Consider the following 24275-nt stretch of genomic DNA (forward strand, 5'->3'; position numbering starts at 1 on the left):
AGTTATCAAAACTACACGCTATTACTCATCAATTGTTTTCTGCCACAGATGAAAAAAATAAATCATCATGCTAAAGGAAAGTAAATATATGAATTCTAGTGTGAGATCCTAAAATTAAAATGACACTAGAGGCCGCTCTAATGTGGCTGTACAGAGACATTTATTATAAACATTTTTGAGGGCGATTTTGTGACATGAATCTATATATATACATAATAAAACTATAGCCATTAAAATCATCTCTGACTCAGTAACTGTTAGGAGTTCTCTAAGAAAATGATCAGATATACATAGAAACAGGCATACACATGCTATTTATTGAATCAATAGTTGTGCCAATAGAAAAAATAAATTTATGTTAATAGATTATATCTATACACCTTGATGCAACTATTGAAATTTAGATTTTAAAGGAATACAGGGGAAAGCTCACAATAAAACAAGTGAGTATAACTTTTAAGTTATAATGACAAGAAAAATAGTATCTCTAGTAAAAATTACATAATGTATGATATATTCACAAAAATGTACTGAATTAACAACTAACCTTAAGAAAAGGAGATAAAAGTTACATATCAGTTATTCTATGTTATATTATTCACAAATAAGTTGTCATAAAATTTAATTTCTTACTCTATTTTCTGTTTACTTTTATAAAAGCAAAAATTTTGAAGGATTTAATTTAATAATTTCAAGGATATTTGAATTGTAAACCTTGGGTTATAAATCTTTGTTAGAGGAAACTGTATTTGTAAAGATTTTTTAAATTTATTGTAGAAAACTGTTCACTTAAAGTTGTATTTGAGGCTTGCCATTTACTAAGTGCCTTGTTAAAATTAACACATTGACTGTAACCTCACTGTCTTATTTTTTGGAACTCAGGGGCATAAATTACATTAAAATTGCTTTTAAAACTATGAACATAGTTAAAGGAATTCCTTATAAAAATGGATCCTCTAATAAATATTAAAACTTACACTTTTCTTCAATTCCACTGCAAACAAAAATTTGTATCTTAAAAAACAAGTTAAACCTCAAATAATAAAAAGAAATGAAATGATAAAGATAAAAGCAGAAACAAGCAAACGGGAAAATGCAGAAGTAAATAGACTAAATAAAACCAAGAGTTGGTTCTTCAAGAAGATTAAAAAAAATAACAATTTTTGGTTAGACTGACTAAGAAAAAGGAAAAAAAGACCCAAGTAAATAAAATTAAAAATATAAAAGAGGCCATTGCTACTAATTTTATATACATAAGAAAGATTACAAAAGAGTACCATAAATGATTGTATGCCAAGACATTGAATATCCTAGATTTAACAACAAATTTAGAAATACACAATCTACCAACACTGAATCCCAAAGAAAGAGAAAATCTGAAGATACCTATAACTAGTAAGGAGGTTGAATTAGTTATCAAAACATTCCAGCAGAGAAGATTTCAGGACTAGATTGCTTCACTGGTGAATTCTATCAAACATTTAAATTATTAAAAAAAAAAAAAGTTTAAAAAAAAAACCTGAAGAAGGGAAAAACTTCCAAACTTATTCTGTGAGGGCATTATTTTAATATCAAATTTAGATAAAAATTCTACCAGAAAAGAGAATTAAAGACCAATATCCCTGATGAATATAGATTCAAAAATCCTCAACCAAATGCTAGTAAATAGAACTCAATACACATTAAAAAGATTTTATACTCTCAGGATTCCTGGATGGCTCAGTTGGTTAACATGATGTCAGGTTTCTGGAACGGAGTCCTTTGTTGGACTACCTGTTCAGGGAGGAGTCTGCTTCTCTCTCTCTTCTTCTCCTGCTCACTGCTCACTTATGTACTCTCTCAAATAAATAAATAAAATATATTTTTTAAAAAATAGATTATATACTCTGAACACATAGTACTTATTCCTGAAATTCAAGGATGGTTCTACATATGAAAAGCAATCAATCAATCAATCAATCAATGTAATAAACCACATTAACAGAATGAGGTAAAAGTTACATGATCATTTCAATTGATGTCCAAAAAAAGAAAGAAAGAAAAAAAAGATTCAACAAATCCAATACATCTTCATGATAAAAACTCTCAACAAACTAGAAATAGAAGGAAATTTCCTCAGCAAACAAAGCCTATGGAGAGAATATAGAGAGAAGCCCACAGCTAACCTTACACTCAGTGATAAAAGACTGAAAACTTTCCCAGTAAGGACAGGGTTGACTGTTTTTACTACTTCTGTCCAAATTCTAGCTAGAGCAACTGGTCAAGAAAAAATGTTCTTCTAATTTGGAAAGAAGGAAGTAAAATAATCTGTTTACAGACAACATGATATTATATGTAGAATACCCTAAAGATTCTACTACCAAAAAAAAAAAAAAAAAAGGTTTAGAATTAATAAGCATATTTAGCGGAATTGCAGGACATAAATTCAATCCATAAAGGCCAATTTCATTTTGGTAGTATAACAATAAGCAATTCAGAATGAAAAAAGACTTAAAGATAGAGTTTCAATAAACATGTTCATTCAAAACATTCCCCAACTAGTTTAGAAATATTTAATTTGAAGAGATATAAAATTGAAGTTCTCCGAACCCTTAATTATTCAAAATTCTTAATTTAGTATGTCCTCAGAAACTTAATTTTAGTCTACTAAAGTTTTTGAAATAACCAATGGCACAATTTTTCAATATGATTTATTTATGATAAACTTATTAACTATTTTTGTAATTGTATGTATTTTGCTCTTCAGATATATTTTTCCTTTTGCCAAAATCACAATTTTAACAGGAATATGGAAATATCATTGCCAACATGTAATTTTTAAATGTAAGTTGATGTTATGCTTAATTCATAAAGAATGAGATATCCTCATTAAATGATTAATTGAAAAAATAAAGTGTGATGGTTAGTTCTCAAGGACAATAAGGACAAATACCAGCCTCACATACACATACCCTCTTTTTTTATTCTAAGTTATCTGTAACAATTAAATCTGAGGAAAAAAAATACAGATTAATCACAAAATATGTCTTTATAACAGGATTAACTCTACACAAGCTGAGGTGTTTGGAAGTAATGAAAATACAATTAGCAGTATATGTAATATTATGCAGTCTGTAATTCAAGAAATATTTATTGAGCTCTATTTTGGCTTTTTAACAAAGCTAATAAATGCCAACAAAGCTAATAAATGTTTCTTTACTATGTTTTTTAATATTCTAGAGGAAAAAAAAAAATAGACCAGCACATGGGATAAGGTGGTTGCAAGTAGGTTAATTAGATAAGCCAGTCAGGCTAAGGGAGAAAGGCACTAATGAGCATATTCTTGAGGCAGATAAAGAGTTGGTGTAGGGGTACTGGATGAAAGAACACGGCTGGCAGATGACTATCAGCACAAACACCTGACAGTGAGAACCTCCAATGTGTTTGTGAGATGGCCAGTATACCAGAGTGGCTACAGCAGAAGGAAGCAAGATGGAAAGCAACTAGACATAAAATCTGAGAGCTGTAATTCATCATTTTTCTCTCATCATCCCTTTTTTACATAATTGAAATAAAATAAAATATTTGTAGATTATCACATTAAAATTTGTTTCCAAATTAACTTCTACATCAATCAGTATTGTAGATGTACACTTAATTACCTACCAATAAGTCATCAATATATACTTGTTAGGATAATTGATCAAATTAGGCTTTGCTCTTATCCTTTTCCTTTCTTAGATTGTGAAATTACAAATCAACAACTTCTTTTAAATCAACTTTTAAGTTTATATTAAGACTCGTTTATTATACTCTTTATCTGTCCTCTACTTTAAAGAGTTAGAAAACCATCCATAATATATCTTTGCTTTTTATCGTTGCTGACTAATACTGACTATAATACCTCAGTAAAATCCCTGCTTAAATTTTCTTGGCCCAAATGTTTAAAAAGAAATAAGGGACAAAAACCTCCTTCGCCCACCCTTACATCTTTTACATTTTGGAGAACCTGTGATATTACTATATGAATCCATCGCTTTGTACCTGTAACTCAGGATGGAGATAACCTGAGTTCTGTAGTGAGAATGCTATATCTTACCTCTGAATGTATGAACTGTTGCCCCCAAAGGGATGTAATGTGACATAATATGATTTATATCTCAAAGAATGCTATATTTACTTGAAAAATCTGGGAAAAATTGGAACAGTATAAAATTATGACTATCACAATGAAAGTAAATAGCATAGAAAGTTAAATTCTCATTAAATAACCACATCTCAAAGAATGGTCTCTCTTTATACTCACAGTTCCACTTAGCCCTCTGTTTTTCCATTTCAGTTAATGAATTTCAATCCCCTTGCCCTGGATTGCAAAGCACTGCCTGACTTAATAACTGCCTGCCTTTTCAGGCTCACCTGGGACCACTTTCTTTGTCATCCATTATGGTCTAGCCAAAATTGATTCTAGAAGAAACCCAAGATCAGTTACCCCTGAGCAGACTTGACTTAGAAATTTGCTTCATCCCTCTAAAGCTTTCTCAGGCATGTCTCATTTCTGGATGAGACCTTTATTCAATACACAGACTAAACTGACCCCTAATCTCCTCTATAGGGGACAACCTGATACTTTCCCTATAAATATGTATTTGTTCACTGTTTGCTTCTCTTAACCAGAATAACTATTTCCATTCTACAGATATGGAAACAGAAGTCCAAAAAGGGTAAAAAACTTGCATAAGCCCCACAGTAAATAAGAGCTGTGTCCAGCTTGAAAAGCTATGTATGCTGTCTTCTCTTTCATCTCCATCAGGGTGGAAATAATTATTATCTTCCAAATATATCCATGTGAATATGCTCCTTCATGCCAAAGAGGGACTCTACAAACGTTATTAAATTTAAGGACTTTGGGATGCAGACATTATCCTGAATTAACCCCATAAATTCAATCTAATCTGATGAGTCTATTAACAGAGCAAGATGGTGGCATCACAGAAATGTGATAGAAGAGCAGAGATTAAAAGCATGAGAGGAAACAAGCACTACGCCTATTTTGAATATGGTGGAAGAAAGCCAAGTAATACAGCGATCTTTAGAATCATGTGTTGTCTCTTAGTTGACAGCTGGCAAGGAACTGGAGACTTCAGACCTATAACCACAGAAGCTCTACTCTGCCAAGAACCTTGGGAAAGTTTGAGAAAGGAAATAATTTTTTCCTTAGATCCTCCAGAAAGAATACAATGCTGCCAGCATCTTAGTTTCAGGCTGATGAAACCATGTACCTCTTTTGGCTTACAGAAATATAAGATAATAAATATGTGCTGTTTAAGTTGTTAAATTTGTGTTAATTTGTTTTGGTGGCAATAGAAAACTGATACAACCATACTGTTTTTCCCCACACAAGTCCAGGAGGGAAGCTGAAGAGTATGAACCACTACATTCCAAGTAGAAAGCCATTAAATCAGGGGCCTATGAAAAGAAAAAGATAATGAGCATTAGTAGAATAGGCAAGAGGCCCAAACTGACATGACTTTCTTTGAGCAATGGGTCTGGTGCTGGCTCAGAGATGAAAGCAGAGAAATCTCTCAGGTACACTGTACAGGTACTGTAAACTGGTATATCCTTCTTGCTATATCCCATTTTACTATTACTATCAAAAGAATTTCAAATATTCATCATATTTGAAACAAAAATCCATTTTTTGAATGCATCTCAAATTCATATCTGAATTTTCAAACACTTGCATGTGCCATGATATTTATCATAGTGCTATTAATGGGAGCATGACTCCTGTAATGCTCCATAGTAGAGAATCTCCGTAACAGAGAATGGAAACATGCACATAACTTAAATGTGAAGTTGTGCAAGAGAAAACATTGTTATACATGCAATATGCTAGTATAATAAAAAGTTAACAAGCATGTGAATAAGACAAACACAGGGAAAAACTGTATCTTCATATAGGTTGCCCTTGGGAAGTGAAGTAATTATTTGTTTCTTTTTATATTCACTGATTTCTAGATTTTCTGTAACAATTAGACTGTAAAAAAATGGAAGTGTGTTTATTTCAGGAGAAATCTAGATGATGTTAATGAAAATGCAAGTCCACTAAGACCTGGAAATTGTAGGATCAATAAAGGGGTGGATAAGCATGAGGACATACAGAGCTTAGTGGTTTCTTTTATATTGTTGGATGTTACCCTTGAGAGTGGCTAAAAAATGAGTTGTCATTTAAATAGGTGAATCATGAGAGACTATGGACTCTGAAAAACAATCTGAGGGGTTTGAAGTGGCGGGGGGATGGGATGTTGAGGTACCAGGTGGTGGGTATTAGAGAGGGCACGGACTGCATGGAGCACAGGGTGTGGTGAAAAAATAATGAATACTGTTACGCTGAAAATAAATAAATTAATTTTAAAAAAATAAATAAATAGATAAATAGGCACACAAGGGGTGCCTCGGTGGCTCAGTGAGTTGAAAATCTGCCTTCAGTTCAGGTCATAGTCCCAGGGTCCTGGAATCATATCCTGCATCGGGCCCCCTGACTGCAAGGAGCCTGTTTCTCCCTCTCCTCCCAGATCAATGCTCTCTCTCTCAGTCTCTCTTCTCTCTCTCTATCTCTCTCTCTCTGATAAATAAAAAAATTTTTTTAAAAAATAAGCACACCAGTTTTGAATACTTGTTATGTGTCCCCCCAAATATCCATGATCTAATTCTTGGTACTTGTGGATGTTACTTTATATGGTAACAGGGAATTTGCAAGTGTGATTAAGTTAAGCACTGTGCAATGAGTAATTTACCTGGCATTGTCTGGGTAGGCCCAAATGTATTTACAGTCATCCTTATGAGAGAGACTTAGAGGAAGAGTTGAAGGTAGAGAGAAAGGTGATGTGAAATGAAAGCAGGGAAAGATGAGGTGATGGTAGTGGGGCCGTGAGGAGGACAGCCTCTAAAAGCAGGAAAAGATAAATAAATTGATTTTTCCCTAGAGCTTCTGTAAAAAGTGCACCCTGTTGACACCTTTATTTCAGCCCAGTGAAATCCATTTCTGACTTCTGGCCTCAAGAACTATAAGAGAATGTATGTTATTTTAGTCACCAAGTTTGAAGTAATTTGTCACACAGCCATAGGAATTTAATTCATCTGCCAATGAGAAAAGAACTATGAATCAGTGAAATTACGTAAGAAGTAAATAGCAAAATAAGTTTGGGTTATTTTTTGGGTGTCTGTGACTTTTTCATTTATTTTGTGCGGTTTTGTGGTGAACATATACACAAATGACTGCAAATGAATCACACAGTCATATATTTGTAAAATTTCCTACCCTGAGGGACCTGTGACTTGCTTCTACCCAACAGACTATTTGGCTAGCAAAAGTTCATCTTGCTGGCACACTCTAGTGAGAATTACCTGCCGGCCTTGAAGAGGCAAACAGCCATGTTGTGAACATGTGAACAGCCTGTGAAGGGGGCCACTTGGTAGGGGACTGCACGTAGGTTTTAGTATTTGAGATCTCCAGCTGACAAGCAGTAAGAAGCCGGGCTCTCAGTCATTGAGCTGCAAGAAACTGAATTCTGCCAATAACCTAATGAGTTTGGAAGTGGATTCTATCTTTATCAAGCTTCCAGAGGAGAACACATCCTAGCCAACAACCTGAGTGCAGCCGTAGGAGGAACTGAGCAGAGAAACAAGCTAAGTTATGGAGAACTCCTGACCTGGAGCTGATGTAATGTTAATCATTTTAAGTTGTTTACCTCTGGGCAATGTCCTATAACAGCGATGGAAAATTAAAATAAGTTTTGAGTTCATTTTTGGCAGAAATATCTTATCAGACAGAAAAATCCACTAAATGATGGGAAAATAGTATGAATATTACATGGATTTTAAAATAGCAACCATGGATATAACAGGGGAAAATGCTTAAGATATAAAATATGAAATGAACACACAAGAAGTAAAATTCTTTGGTTAACTAAAAGGAAGTGCACAGAAAATAATTCACGACAAATCGCCAGTACAGTATCACTTGATTAGTGTTGTATGCAGTGATAAGTGATAGGCAGAAAAATAAAACAACAATCTGAGGCGTTTTAAGTGGTGGGGGGGGTGGGAGGTTGGGGGAACCAGGTGGTGGGTATTAGAGAGGGCACGGATTGCATGGAGCACTGGGTGTGGTACAAAAACAATGAATACTGTTATGCTGAAAATAAATTAAAAATAAATTAAAAGAAAAAGAAAAAGAAAAAGAATATCTGTAATACTGATAATTCTTGTTAAATGTTATTAAAGTAAATTAAAACTGGCAAAATAAAATAAAATAAAATAAAATAAAATAAAATAAAACAAGGTGAGTGGCAAAAAGAACCACAGAGTGATTGAGTGGCTATATCAGTTAACAATATTCTAATACCTGCCACAAACTTATCTCAGGGGCATGTCAACTCCGGCTCTTTTCTGTTTTTAGTCCACAGAGAGCTTTGCTCATCTTGACATTCTCACAGTATAACATAGGTCTACTACCCTGATGGAATTTTGCTGATCGATTCTAGCATTGTATAATCTGGGAAGCAGGGGATGTAGGCTCAAGAAAGAAGTGGCAAGGCTGAAGAAGGGACTTCCGCTTTTTTGTTTGTTTCTTTTTTGTTTGTTTTGTTTTGTTCTCTACTACTTATTTACTGCTGGTGAACTGCCTGCCTGCTCATGTTTTTGAGCTTCAGCCCAGAAATGCTTCTTCACCTGGACAGCCCCAATTACCTCCTGTAATGGCAACTGTATCCATTTTACAGTTTTTCCAACATTTTCATGACCGGATTCATTGAGCCATTCCACCGGGTCCCTTTTCTAGCTCAGGGACACTAGTGCTAGCCAAGTCATGCTCTCTTCTCCTCATACATCAGAATTTCACTTCCTCAAAACACCATCTACGTGTTTGTTTTAATTACTCTTACCTGTGAAGCTAATTTGTAATATGATTAACATTTACGATAAGTTAACTTTAAGTAAATCTAGTTACCCTACACAATGTGGGTCTCTCCCAATTGTTGATGCACTTCAGAGCAAAACCTGAATTCCTGAAGAAGGAATTCTGTCTCAAGACTGTAATATATGTATTTCAATAAAAAATATATATATATTATATTGTTTCTGTTTTTGTTTTCTGCTTTTCACACCACAAAATATACCCTGACTCTACTGCTTTTCTTTTTTTTTCTTTCCGCTTTAGATGTGTGGGCTGCTTTCTGCTACCTCTGTGATAACCCCTGTGTAATCTCTTTATACCTTTTCAGTTACTTATTTAGTACTTTATATCTAGTTCTTTACATTAAATGTTCTCTGTTCAGACAATTGGTGTGGTTTCTGTCTCTTGATGGGACTCTGAATGATGCTTTCTTGTAAAGACTTTGGGTCTTATTCAGCGATTGGAAGTTAGTGGAGACATATTATGAAATGATAATTTCTCCTCCCTGTACCTCTAAAAAGCAAAATAACACTCATCAAAACTGTGATGTCGGGGCGCATGGGTGGCTCAGTGGGCTAAGCCACTGCCTTCTGCTCAGGTCATGATCTCAGGGTCCTGGGATGGAGTCCTTCATCAGGCTCTCTGCTCAGCAGGGAGCCTGCTTCCTCCTCTCTCTCTCTCTGCCTGCCTCTCTGCCTACTTGTGATCTCTGTCTGTCAAATAAATAAATAAAATCTTTAAAAAATTAAAAAAAAAACAAACTGTGATGTCTACTGTCCATGCCCTTAGCATGTCTATACCTTCTCTTCAAGACTCTTTTCCAGTCCACTATGAAGATGTACCCAAAAAGCTTCTCCACACAGAAGCCCCAAGATGCTTTAATTGAACAGAATGTCAAAATAAGCTGATAGGTGTTTATCTTCGGCTTTCTTCCTCCAGCCATAATTCTATTCTGCTTCTAAATCTCCTTCCTTCTAATGTATTATCACAGACTATTTACTATTTATTGACTTCTAAATATACTATATCATTTTGTCTAGAGAAAATTCCTGTTCTTCAATGCTTCTGATTATCTTAAGATATTACATTATTATTCATTTTTAAGCTTTTTATTGTGTAATAATTAATATTTATTATATGTTAATATGCTCTGATATACATGCTGCATTTATTGTTTTGTTCATGGGACAAAAGAAACCATTATGCAGAGTATAAGAAATCCAATCAAATTTCATTATAAAAAAATTTACAGTTTCAGTCATTAAAACAAGTATTGAGCATATCCACTTTAGTCAGTCTCCTAAATATGCCTGTTGTTCGAACTGTATAAAATAACTCATGCCTCGGTGGGTAAGATTATGTAATTAAAATGCAAATTTCAGTATAGGTATTACATGTATAGGTCATTGGTTACTGAGTAACTATAAATGCTATCATAACTTTCTGTTGTATGTCAGTTTGTCAGAAGATATTTTGAGGCTTCACAAATTAATTCTTCCATGATATTTCTAATTTCATTTTTTAAGATGAAAATAAAAATTAACAAATCAAGAAAGTTTTCATATTTGGTGAAAGAAAATTATCTCTCAATTCCTTGTTATTGTAAATGGCATGACCCTACTGCCATGATGATTATAGGTATTCTAATCTAGAAAGCATTAATCTCCTTCAAGTTTAATATTAAGTGCTCTTCTTCTGTATTTCAGAAATATGTTAGTATTTTTTCAAAATATAAATAAAGGTTAAAACTTACTTTGAAATTTAAGAATTGTTATTGTTATTATGTATAGTATCACAATTCTCTTGTCTTAATTTTTCTACTACATGTAATTTTTTCCCATTCACAATATTCTTAGAAATGATTATTATTGAACCAAATGATATGTGTGATTTACATTTTGATACACAATACAAAGCCACCTTCTAAAAACTATAACAGTTCACACTTTCACCAATAGTATGAGAATATCTGAATAATTAAATGCATTAAATCTAAAAAAAAAACCCCATAGATCAGTTAACTGATGGTATCTGTGCTTCAAAAAGTCTGTATTCAACAGCTCATTAAGGTGGAGATAATATAGTTAAAATGTATTTTCTTCTATTTTCTGTCTCTGTGTATTTCACTTGACCACAATGAAATAATAAATCACTGAATTCATACTTTTTCATTTGGATTTTTGAATACATAATTGCAATTTATCACTGCCCTCTTATAAGAAATAAAATCTTGGTGATAAATCCACAGGCTCAAGGAAGATATCCTTTTGTTGCAAAAGGGACTCCTTTCATTTGTCTCATATTTCAAAATCAAGATAAACGAACTCAGGAAATTTTGAGCTATTGATACCACTCTACCCTTCTCATCACAACAAGCTTAACTTTACCCAACTCTTTCATATACTTCTACATTCATAAATTGTAGATTTGAAGTTAGTAGATTAACACTTTTAGACTCCCCTGAAACTGCAATTTTTCCATCATTTTCATCAAACACCTACTCATGGATTCTAATTTTGGACTCAGATTTTGATTAAAAAAAACAAGATCCAACTTTATCCTTTCTATAATAAACATTCTTTAACTTCACCAATGAAGAATAGATGGGATGTAAAAGATTATAACAGGATTCATTAAGAAAATAAGAATAAAAGAATTAAAATAGAGCTTCCCTATCATCAGTAATTGCACTATTGGGTATTTACTCAAATAATCCAAAAACATTAGTTCAGAAGGATATATGCATTTATCACATGATTATGTACAATTCTGAAAGGAGCCCAAGTGTCCATTGATAGAAAAATGGGTAAAGAAAATGTGGTATGTATATTATATATATACACATGTACACACACACACACACGTGTGTGTGTATATATATATATATATTTTTTTTTTTTCAATTAGCAATAATCGCGCCTCGGATAAACCTCATTGGCTACGATACTGCCACTGCGCAAAGCTATATATATATATATATATATATATATATATATATATATATATTTTAACAGTGTATGTTAACTATACTGGAATTCAAATAAAAACCTTCAAAAAATAAGAATCATCAGAGAGATGGAGCAGCAATATTAATATCAGAAAAAATAGACTTTAGGTCAAGAAATATAGAAAAGACATCTCCATGACAAAAATGCCAATATCTTATTAATACATGCAACTGTAAATGTAGAAACCTAGCATATAATGAGCAAATGACAAAACTAATTTTTAAAATAATGATAACTGGAGAAATAGGCATTATTATCATTATACTTGAAAAACAACTCATCAAAAAGTCAGTAAAAATATATAAGCCTTGAATAGCACTATCAACCATTTTAGCATACCTGACATTTGAAAAAAACATTTTTTACCCAGAACAACAGAGTACATGCATACATGTATAATGTATGCATATAAATACATACATATTATGTTCCAGGATAAACTGTAGCATAAACACCAACAAAATTTAAAGATTTGGAGTCAATTGAAATATGTTACCTGACTAAATCTATATTAAATTAGAAATTAAAAACAGAAAGAAATAGGGAAGATTCAAAAACACTTGGAAATTAAACACGTATCTAAACCAGCATGGATAAAAGAATAAATTACAAATAAAGTGACAAAATATTGTGAGTGTATTGTAAATGAAAATACAACATATCAAACTTGAGGAGAGTCTGTTAAACACTACTCAACAGGAATTTATAACTCTTAAAATATATATTAGAAAAGAATAATAAATTTATGTTCACAAGTTAGATTAAAATAAAATGCATACATTTCTAAAAAGACCTAAATTACCAAAAGCAAGTGATCTGAATAGTCCTATATCTCCAAAAGAATTTAAATTTTAGTTGAAAACTTACACATGAAAGAAATTCCAGGCCTAGGTAGCTTAACTGGGAGAATTTTGCCAAATACTTCAAGAAAAAGTAATCCCAGTGCTACACAAACTTCTTCAGAAAATTCAAGAAAAGTGAGGATTTTCCAACTAAATCTCTACAGCTACCATTACTCTGATACTAAGGCATATAAATCCCTAAATATTTGGAAATTAAACAACACTTTTTTGAATAGTTATGGGCAAAATAAGAACTCAATATTTAGTTATAAACTACCTTCAATGAAATATGTGAAAATATAACACAGCACATTTTATTTCACATAAAGGCATTAAGAGAAGAGAAAGTTACAAACCAATATCCCAGAAATATATCTGCAAAAATTCTTGACATTTTTGAAGATTGTATCCAATAACATATAAAAAATTTAAACCATTTTGATCAAGTGGGGTATATCCAAAAAATGAAAGATTGGCTTAACTCTGAAAATAAATTAATATAATACAATACAAGGTCAACTCTGAGAAACAAACTGAGGGTTTTGGAGGGGAGGGAGTAGGAAGTTGGGTGAGCCTGGTGGTGGGTATTATGGAGGGCATGTATTGCATGGAGCACTGGGTGTGGTGCATAAACAATGAATTCTGGAACACTGAAAAGAAATTTTAAAATAAATAAATAAAAAATAAAATAAAACAAGGCATTTGACAAAATCGAGCGTTCATTCATGATAAAATGCTTTTCAACAAAGTCATAATAGAGAGGGATTTCTTCAACATGATGAAGGACATCTATGAAAACACACCACTAATATCATACTTAATGTTGGAATATTTAATGCTCTTTCCCTAAGATCAGAAACCAATTATGAATGTCCACTCTCACCAAATGTAGTGTGCATTATGCTGGAGAATCTTACAGTGCCATAAATCAATAAAAAATAAAGTAAAATGTACCCATGTTGGAAAGGAATAATTAAAAATATATTTATTCACAGACAAACATGATCATCTGTAGTTCGTAGAAATTAGTATGATTTTTCCAAGGTTAAAGAACACAAAATCAATATAAAAATCATTTGTGTCTCTATTACATTAGCAAAGAAAAACTAGAAATTGAATTTAAATAATGCTACCATTTTTATACCATCTAAAAATTATGAACTACCTATGAATAAATCTGATAAAATATATGCAACATCTATGCACTGAGCACTAAAAAGCAATTTCAGAGAGAAATTAAAGAAAGCTTAAAAAATGGAGAGATATGCCAGGTGCAAGGATCTCAAAACTCAAAATTGGTAAATCTTTACTTTCCTCAAATTTAGTTACAGGTTCAAAATAATCCCTATAAAAATCCAAATACCCCTACAAATACAGTGACAATTTAATGTTTTTAATATAGAAACAGCAAGAGCCTTAAGTACCTAAAATAATTTCATGTAAGAATTACATAGCTAAGGGACCTAAACTCTTTTTCTTTTATTGAAGGTTTTATATATTTATTTGACAGACAGAGATCACAAGTAGGCAGAGAGGCAGGCAGAGAGAGATGGGGAGAAGGAGGCTCCCCGCTGAGCAGAGAGCCCGATATGGGGCTCTGGGGCTTGATCCCAGGACTCTGGGACCATAACCTAAGCCTAAGGCAGAGGCTTTAACTAACTGAGCCACCCAGGCACCTGGAACCTAAGCTCTTGATTTCAAGAAATTAAAAAGCTACAGCAACTGAGATGGTGTGATATTAGTGTCAAAATATATAAAAAGGCCAGCTCAACAGAATTGAATGTCCAGAAATTAATCTGCACATATATGATCAATTTATTTTTTGATAAGAGCATGAAACCATTCAACTGATAAAGAATAATATTTTGAACAAACATTGGAGTAATTAGATATTATTTTAAAAATAGCGTTCAGGGACACCTGGGTGGCTCAGTTGGTTAAGCAACTGCCTTCGGCTCAGGTCATGATCCCAGCGTCCTGGGACCGAGTCCCACATCGGGCTCCTTGCTCGGCAGGGAGCCTGCTTCTCCCTCTGCCTCTGCCTGCCATTCTGTCTGCCTGTGCTCGCTCTCTCTCCCTCTCTCTCTCTGATAAATAAATAAAATATTAAAAAAAAAATAGTGTTCATCTCTACCTCACTCTTAAAACAAGCATTAACACCAAATGGATCAAAGACATGAGAGAATATTATAAAACAAAAAAACTTAAGAATAAACATAGATGAAAATTTCTGTTTTGGATTAGTCTAAGATTTCTTTCTTTCTTTTTTTTTTTTTAGTTGTATCTATTCATTTGATAGAGAGAGCCAGAGACCATAAGCGGTTGGCATGGCAGAAGGAGAAGGAGAAGCAGGCTCTCCACTTGGATGTGGGACTCCATCCCGGGACCCTGGGATCATGACCTGAGCCAAAAGCAGACACTTAACCAACAGAGCCATGCAAACACCCCTAGTCAAAGATTTCTTAAATTCAGTGCCAAATCATGATCCATTAAAATATGATAAATTGGACTTCATCATAACTAAACTTCTAATTTGGGGCAGCATATTTGAATAGACATTTCACAAAAGAAGATATATGGATGGTAAGTAAGCACATGAAAAAATGCTCAATATTATTAGTCATTCAAGAAATGCAAATTAAAGCCACAATGACAGATCACAATTGGTCTATTAGAATGCCTCAATCTAAAAACTGACCACATCAGGGACTCTCTTTACACAGATAGTATGACAATTTGTCAAATGGGAAAACAGTATTGCAGTTTGTTAAAAAGTTCAACATACACCTCAATAATATGCAGCTATTCCATGACTAGTATTTTATCAAAAAGAAATGAGCATATGTCAACACAAAGACTTGTCCATAAATATTTATAGAAGCTTTATCTGTAGTACACCAAAATTTACAACAGAACAAATGTACCTTACCAGGTGAATGGATGGTTATACAAATGGTATAGCCAGCAATGGAATATTACTCAGTGATGAATGGAATGGAGAACTGATCCATAAAGTAACAAGGGTAAAACTAAAGATAATTATGGATGTGAAAGAAGCCAAACAAAAAAAAATCATACAAATGGTATGATTTCATTTATATAAAATTCTGGAAAATGTAAACTGACCTGTAGTAACAGAAAGCAGGCTGGGGATGAGGTAAGGGTGGGATTGAGGGAGGGTAAGATTCCGCACCTCTACTGGCTATGCACAAGCTATCTCGTCTCAAGCCGGATTTGTATTTCCCAAATTGAAATGTGCAAGGATCTAAATATCATTTTAAGTCCAGAAAAGTAATAGAAAGTAAATCCTGAGGAGATTTCTTTGTGAGCATTTCTTTGTGAGGCAACTCCTACCGATGAAACATGGCTGCAAAGAAAATTTGTGGAAATTTGAGCTTTTACATTTTCATCCTTGGATATAACTCCACGGATGACCCCATCCCTATCTCAGTATTCCACTGTTTCTGCATCAGTGCTTTCCCCTTAATATGAAATTCGGTGTGCACTATACCTTATCCTCTCATCTTTCTATCTTTTCCCACCCACAACTCTCTTCCAAGATTTCTAAAATGTAGCTAATTTTATTATAATAATTTCTTTATAACTCTATTGTAATAGCTAATTTTTGTGCATAATTTGGTGTGTGCTCAACTGTAAAATACTTTTTAGTCCTCTTTTTCCTTTGAAACCTGTGCCACAATCTCTTCACACTGATTTATAAGCTAGTTGCTTTTATAAGAATTCATTTATAGGGAAATACTCATTTTGAGGAGGATTCTCCTTTAAATCATAGAATGTCATGAAATTTTATCACCGAGTATTACAAAATGGACTGAAACAGTAACAGGTTCATTATCACCAGATTATCTGACTGTTTTATTGTCAACAACTATAAGTTTTCTTTCCTGTTGAAAAGAATCTGGGTTTTGAAATCCAAAATAAAACAAATTGCCAATCTCTAGTAGAATATTTTGCTTAAAAATGACACACAGGAGTTGCACAGGTGGCTCAGTCAGTTTACACATGTGTCTTCAGGTCAGGTCATGATCCTGGGGTACTGGGGTCAAGCCTTGCTTCAGGCTTCTTTCTCAGGGGGGAGTCTGCTTCTTCCTCTCTGTCTACCCCTCCTCCCACTTGTGCTCTTTCTCTCTCAAATAAATAAATAAAACCTTTAAAAAAAAGGATTAAAAATGACATTCAGATGCACACATTTCAGTAAAGCTAAATAAGTGAAAGGAATACACAAATCTTACTTAGGCTACCTGGTTTTAAATGATGCCTGGAGCAAGACCAGACAATGAGTAGGGCTGAGCAGACAGGGTGCGCTGGGAATGTGAGCTGCCACTTTCAGGGTCCCTGTGTTGCTGGAGAAGAGGCACACTGGGACTAGATCAAGTTAAAGTGCCACAAAACTGACTTACCAATATTCAGCTGTTTTTCTTGAATACAGGCACACCTCATTTTATTTTGCTTCGCTTTATCATGTTTTGTTTTGCCACATTTTTTTTTAAACAAATCGAAGGTTTACAGCAACCCTATCTTGAGCAAGTCTATCAGCGCCAATTGCTCAACTGGTCTGTCAAATTTTGATAGTGCTTGCAATATTTTAAACATTTTCATTATTTGTTATATTTGCTATGGTGATCTGTGATCAATGACATTTGATGTTCCTATGGTAATTATTTGGAGCTTCCATAGACTATCCCCAAACAAGATGGAGAACTCAATCAATAAATCTCATTTGTGGGGATGCTGGGGTCTCATTCACTTAAGCATCAGCCTTTGGCTCAGGTCATGATCTTAGGGTTCAGGGATTGAGCCCCACATTGGACTCCCTGCTCAGTGAGGAGCCTGCTTCTCCCTCTCCCTCTGCTGCTCCCTCCTGCTTGTGCTCTTTCACTCTCACTTTCTCTCAAATAAATAATAAATAAATAAAACCTTTAAAAAATATATATTATTTGTGTTCTGACTACTCCAATGACCAGGGCTATTCCCCCATCTTTCTCCCTCTTCTCCAGTGTTTCTATACCCTGAAACACAACAACATTGAAATTAGACCAATTAATAAATCTACAATGCCTCTAAGAGTTCAGGTGAAAGGAAAAATCACACATCTCTCACTTTAAATCGAATGTCAGAAATGAGTAACCTTAGTGAGGAAGGCTTTTCAAAAGCTGATATAGGCCGAAAGCTAGGCCACTTGTGCCAAATAGCCAACTTGTTAATGCAAAGGAACAGTTCTTGGAGGAAATTGAAAGTGCCACTCTAGTAAACACAGGAATGATAAGAAAGTGAAACAGCCTTATTGCTGTTATAGAGAAAGTTGTAATTATCTGAACAGATGATCAAACCAGCCACAACACTCCATTAAGCCAAATCTTTATCCAGAGTAAGGCCCTAATTTTCTGCAGTTCTATGGAGTGAGAAAGGTAAGCATACTGTCTGAAGCTAGCAGAGGATCCATGAGGCTTAAGAGGCCATCTCCATCATATAAAAATGCCAAGGTGAAGCAGCAAGTACTGATGTAGAAGCTGCAACAAGTTATCTAGAAGAACTAGCTAAGATAATTAATGAAGGTGCCTACACAAAGCAACAGGTTTTCAGTGTAGGTGACACAATATTCTACTGGAAAAATTATCCATCTAGTACTTTCATAGCTAGACAGAAGTCAATGCCTTGCTTCAAAGCTTCAAAGGACAGTCTGACTCTCCTGTTAGGGGCTAATGCAGCTGGTAACTTTAAGCTGAAGCCAAAGCTTATTTACCATTTTGAAAATCCTAGGGCCCTTCATAATTACACTAACTCTGTAATGGTACCTCAGTACAATGTACTGACCAAAGAGCTTAAACATGTGCTAGCAACAGACTTTGGGGGAGAGGATGATATATGTCCTTGAAGTTGAACAGCTGGGAACCCCAGGCCAGCTCAGGGGGGAACCTGCTTCTTTTTTCTGTTATCTCTCCTTCCTCAAAGATCACCTGTAGTTAATTAAATGATGCCTTTAAATGTGTTTACTCAACCACAAATCCTATACTGCTTGATCAGACATATTCTGCTTATCTACAATCTCCATCGCCTCCTTTGTTGACTGTTATCTTGTATCTAATAAATACAGGACTGAGGAGTTGTTCGGAATAACAGTCTTCTCAACTGCCTACCCCTGTCTCTTTCTCTAGCTGACTGGTTTGTGCAATTGGGAAGCAGCATAAATCTTTATTTTTCAACCTGTGCTCTATTAGTGAAACAACAAAAGCTGGATGACAGCACTTCTGTTTATAACATGGTTTACTGAACAATTTACACCCACTGTTGAGAACTACTGCTCAGGAAAAAAATATTCCTTTCAAAGTATTACTGTTCATTGACAATGCATCTGGTCACCCAAGAGCTCTGAGGGAGAAGTACAATGAGATTAATGTTGTTAGTATGCCTGCTAACACAACAACCATTCTGTAGCCCTTGGGTCAATGAGTAATTTTAACTTTTCAAGTCTTATTACTTAAGAACACAATTCAAAAGGCTATAGCTGCTACAGACAGTGATTCCTTTGAAGGATCTGGGCACAGTAATTGAAAACCTTCTTTAAAAAATTGACCATTCCAGATGCCATTAAAAACATTTGTGATTCATGGAAAGAGGTAAGCTATCAACATTAAGTAGAGTTTAGAAGAAGTTGATTCCAACTGTCATGGATGACTTTGAGGGGTTCCAGACTTCATGGAGGTAGTAACTACAGATGGAGTGGAAATAGCAAAAAAAATTAGAATGAGAAGTGGAGTCTGCAGGTGTGACTGAATAGCTGCAATCTTGTGACCAAACTAGAATGGATGAAGAATTGCTTCTTATGGTTGAGTAAAGAAAGTGGTTTTATGAAATGGAATCTACTTTTGATGAGGATGCTGTGAAATTTGTTGAAAAATAAGAAAGGATTTAGAGTATTACATAAACTTAGTTGATAAAGTAGTGTGGTGGGGTGTTGTGAGGATTGACTCCAATTTTGAACAAAGTTCAACTGTGGGTGAAATCCTGTTCAGTAGCATTTCACACACATGAACATCACATATAACAATAAATAAATAAATAAATAAATAAAATCATGCATGAAAGGAAGAACCAATTGATGCATCAAACTTCACTGTTGTCTTATTTTGAGAACCTACTACAGTCACCCCAACATTTAGCAAACATCCCCTCCTGATAAGTCAGCAACCATCAAAATTGAGGCAAGATCCCTCCACCAGCAAAAAGATTTTGGGTTACTGAAAACTCAGATGATAGTTCACATTTTTAGCAATATTTTTTTTAAATAGACAGGATGCTGCATACTTAATAAATTGCAGTGGCACTTTCATATGAGCTGGGAAACAAAAAATTCATTTGACTCACTATATTGTGATATTCACTTTATACTGGTGGTCTGGAACTGGACCTGCAATATTTTCTAAGGATGCCTGTAAATACTCCCTGGATTCAGCAAACCTTTGGTGAATTTTCAAAGTTGTGAAAAATTTATTGGGACCATTTCTGCAGTTTTTTGGTTGCTTTTATAGAAAAGCAAAGTTTTGGAGATCATTACTCCTCTATCTTCTTTGACGCTATGCCAAAAATGGATTTTTGAAGAGTTTTTTTAATTTCTTACCTCTCCCAACACAATTAGAGACAATTGGTCACTTTTCTCTCTGTTGTCACCAGCATTCTATAAATTCTATAGCTCTTTCTAGAATAATATATCCCAATTATCATAGCTAGACAAAATGAATCCCTCTATAAAATAAACTACCTAAGGTAATATTTTATTTTGAAACAATATAATATTTATTTATTCAAACTATTATAATTTAATGATACCATTTTGCATAGTACCTGATATAAAGGGAGTTCATTATATTTTTATGATGAATTAATCCTCCATAACCTGTCTCCTTAGTAATCACAGTAGATATTCATTGTAAAATGTTATTTTTATGAGAATAATGAGGTATGTTTCACAATTTTACCATTAAAAATGGTAAAATACAGTAAATCATTAGATAGAGGATTTAGGTATATACGGCAGTGTGACACAGGTCTGCTCATCTAAACAATCTTTAATTTGTTGGGAAAATCATTGTAACATAATTTTACACCTCACTGAATATCACTGGCTTAACAGATACTTAACACCAAGACCACTATCACCCCTTTCCATGCTTTTCATTAAATATATCAATTGAAGAGGAATTTCATTGCATTTTTTAATAAATAAATCTGATCAAAATCATGATAGATGATTTTGATGGTTATGTTCTAGATGTACAGAGGAAATGAGAAAGTTACTCCTAACAAAAAATGAACTGGGAGGTACATAATTTTAATTTCAAGTCTAGACAACAATTAAGATTAAACCAAATCCCAATAACCTTGGTTTAATATAATTTTTAACTTATTTGATTCCCAGACATTTTAACATTAAGAATGGTTTAGAGTTTATTGAGGTATAATGACATAAATAAATGGCACATATTTAATGGATAAAGTTTAATAATTTTTCCCATACTTATGCACCTATAAAAACATCACTACAACCAACATAATGAACATATCCATCACCACAAAGTTCCCTCATGCTCCTTTATAATCTCTTTCTGTCACCACCCACCCCTCCCAATCCCCAGGCAACTGTTGATTTTCTTTCTGATTTTGGTGCCTTAATTTGTAATCCTTAGAATATTATCACAATGGAAGCATGCAACCTATACTCTATTTTTGGAGGAAAGAGTGGCTGGTTACCTTCACTCAGTACAATTATTTTGAGATTCATCTGTGTTGTAGCATGTTCCTTTTTGCTGGTAAGTAATATTCCATTGTATAGACATGACACTGAATGTCCATTCACTTGTTGGAATTTGAGCTGTGTCCAGTTTGGGGCTATAAACATATAAAGCTCCTATGAACATTTATCAACAAACAGGAGTGGACTAGCTGGATCACATGGTAGGCATAGTAACCACCAGACTCTTCAAAGTGTTTGTGCCATTTATTTTAAGGATTTTATTTATTTAATTGACAGAGAAAGATCACAAGTAGGCAGAGAGGCAGGAAGAGAGGCAGGCAGGTGGGGGGGGGGAGCAGGCTCCCTGCTGAGAGGAGACCCTGAGACCATGACCTGAGCCGAAGGCAGAGGTTTAAACCCACTGAGCCACCTAGGCGGTCCTGTTTGTGCCATTTTATATTCCTACCAGCTGTATATAGCAATTCCAATTTCTCCTTGCCAATACTTAGCAAGAACAGTTATAATTAACCATTCCAGTCTATATGTAGTGGTATTTCATTGTGTTTTTAATTTGCATTTTCTTTATGGCTTATGAGGTTGAGTATTTTTTCATGTGCTTATTTGATATTTGGGTACATCTTTGGTGAACTGTCTATTCAAATCTTGGCACATTTTCTTTTTTTGAGTTCTTTTCTAACTATTCACTTTTCAGTTGTTAAAAATATATTCTGGATGTAAATTCTTTATTAGATATAAAATTCACAGATATTTTCTTCTAGTCTATACCTTGTATTTTTCTTTAAGAGTCTTTTTTGAAAAAAGGAAGCTTTAAATTTTGAGGAAGACTCAGATTTAATCTCCTTTGTTATTTAAAGACATTCCCAAAGATCTTTACCTTGAGGTCTCTCCCAGAAGGATGATTGATATGTACAGCACTGTTTTAGGAGCTAAGAGTAGAACAAGAAATAATACCTTTATCTTCTGGAGTTTACAGTTGAGTTTGGGGTGGGAGGAGGAAGATGGGTTAACAGAGAATACCACAAAATGTGATAAATGCAGTAAGAAAGAAATGCTCAGGGTCTTATAAAAACTTGTTGTTTAACTGTCAAAGTAAAAACTTAAATTTTCTAGACATAAACAGTGGATCGTTTTTTACTTTTTTTAACCTTTAAATTAAAAAAAAAAAATCTTTCTAAGTACAATAGAAATCCTATGAGCCACAAAAGTGCTTTTTGCTGGGGCACCTGGATGGCTTTGTTAGTTAAGTGTCCAACTCTTGATTTTGGCTCAGGGTATGATCTCAGGGTTGTGAGATCAAATCCCTTGTCAGGCTCTACACTTGGTGTGGAGCCTGGTTAAGATTCACTCTCTCCCTCTCTCTCTGCCCCTACATACTTTTTTTTTTTTTTTGCTAACTTAGGCCACACAGAAATACAAGGGGTAAATGTCCTTCACGTATTGAGAATGCAGTACTAACAAAAAAATAGGAAGAAAATAGAAACATATTCAAAATTTGAAGGCGGACACTTAAAAATATAAACTGATGTCACATAAAGATGCTCAACCTGACACATCTTAGAAATACATCTTAAATGGCAAGCACATAAATTTTCCAATTATTCCAATAGTAAAGACCAAAGCCAAAAGAAGTCAAATAAATAAGGTAGTCTGAGCTGATCTCTATATGCAGAATTAGAAAATAGAATTTGTATCAGGAACAATGGAGCTAATACACACCTGAGCTCAAGACAAAACTAAACAAAATGCAATTCCTTGTTGCAGGAATTGAATAGGGAACTTAAATCAACAAAATGAGTGGAAATTGATAAGAGAGGGTTCTCCAGGGAAAGGCATAAGACTTAAGCACAGGAACTTGGGAATGGAACCCTCCCAACGGGAAGGAGACTGGGCTGTAATACTTCTCAGATTCGACACCTTTACCTGATTCTTACATAACTCCTCAAGATTTTTTTTTTTAAATTCTGTAATAATAACATGTGTATGTATCTTTCCAACTAATTTATTAAAACACAGTGGCTTATTCTGTTCCCTATTCTTCTCTTCACTATTACCACTTAATAAACTTTCTTGGATGGCCTTCTATACTAGTACCAACAGAACTAGTTTATCTTTTTAATGGTTGCAAATTATTCCACTGATGGATATTGAGTTTGTTTCAGATCCTTTGTTGGTGTGATTTCATTTCTATTTAATCCATGTTCAGGAGTTAGTTTAGTTCTTTAATCTGAAGACTCACAGAAACTCAGCCATGTCTCTCTTAATACATTGACCTTATACATTTTCTCCAGTATTTCTGAAGTTTCTTTTTTTTTTTCAGTTTCTCATTCTAAAATTCATATCTTACATTAACTTTTATTTTTTTTACCCTTTTCTGTGTGTGTTGTATTCTGATTACATTCCCTTTCAGTTCATCTTCATCTATTCTATTATTCAATTGGTTAATTGATTTTAATTTTAATGCTCACTTCAGCAGCACACATACTGATTTTAATTTTAAATATGCTCTTTTGAACTACAGAACACTCATGAAAGAAATTGAAGAAGACACAAAAAGATGGAAGACCATTCCATGCTCTTGGATCAGAAGAATAAGCATTGTTAAAATGTCTATACTGCCTAGAGCAATCTATACTTTTAATGCTATTCTGATCAAAATTCCACCAGTATTCTTCAAATAGCTGGAGCAAATAATATTAAAATTTGTATGGAATCAGAAG

General features: G+C 33.9%; 1 protein-coding gene and 1 non-coding gene across 3 annotated transcripts in view; both read right to left on the bottom strand.

The window, feature by feature from the left end:
• Positions 1-24275, bottom strand: part of SNTG1 (syntrophin gamma 1) — a 941158-nt gene that overhangs the window by 138272 nt on the left and 778611 nt on the right. The window lies entirely within an intron of this gene.
• On the bottom strand, positions 11761-11899 carry LOC131828252 (U4 spliceosomal RNA). Its single transcript, XR_009352304.1, has one exon. It is a non-coding gene; the product is annotated as a U4 spliceosomal RNA (small nuclear RNA).

Source organism: Mustela lutreola, chromosome 3, assembly GCF_030435805.1.
Source record: "Mustela lutreola isolate mMusLut2 chromosome 3, mMusLut2.pri, whole genome shotgun sequence".
Taxonomy (NCBI): domain Eukaryota; kingdom Metazoa; phylum Chordata; class Mammalia; order Carnivora; family Mustelidae; genus Mustela; species Mustela lutreola.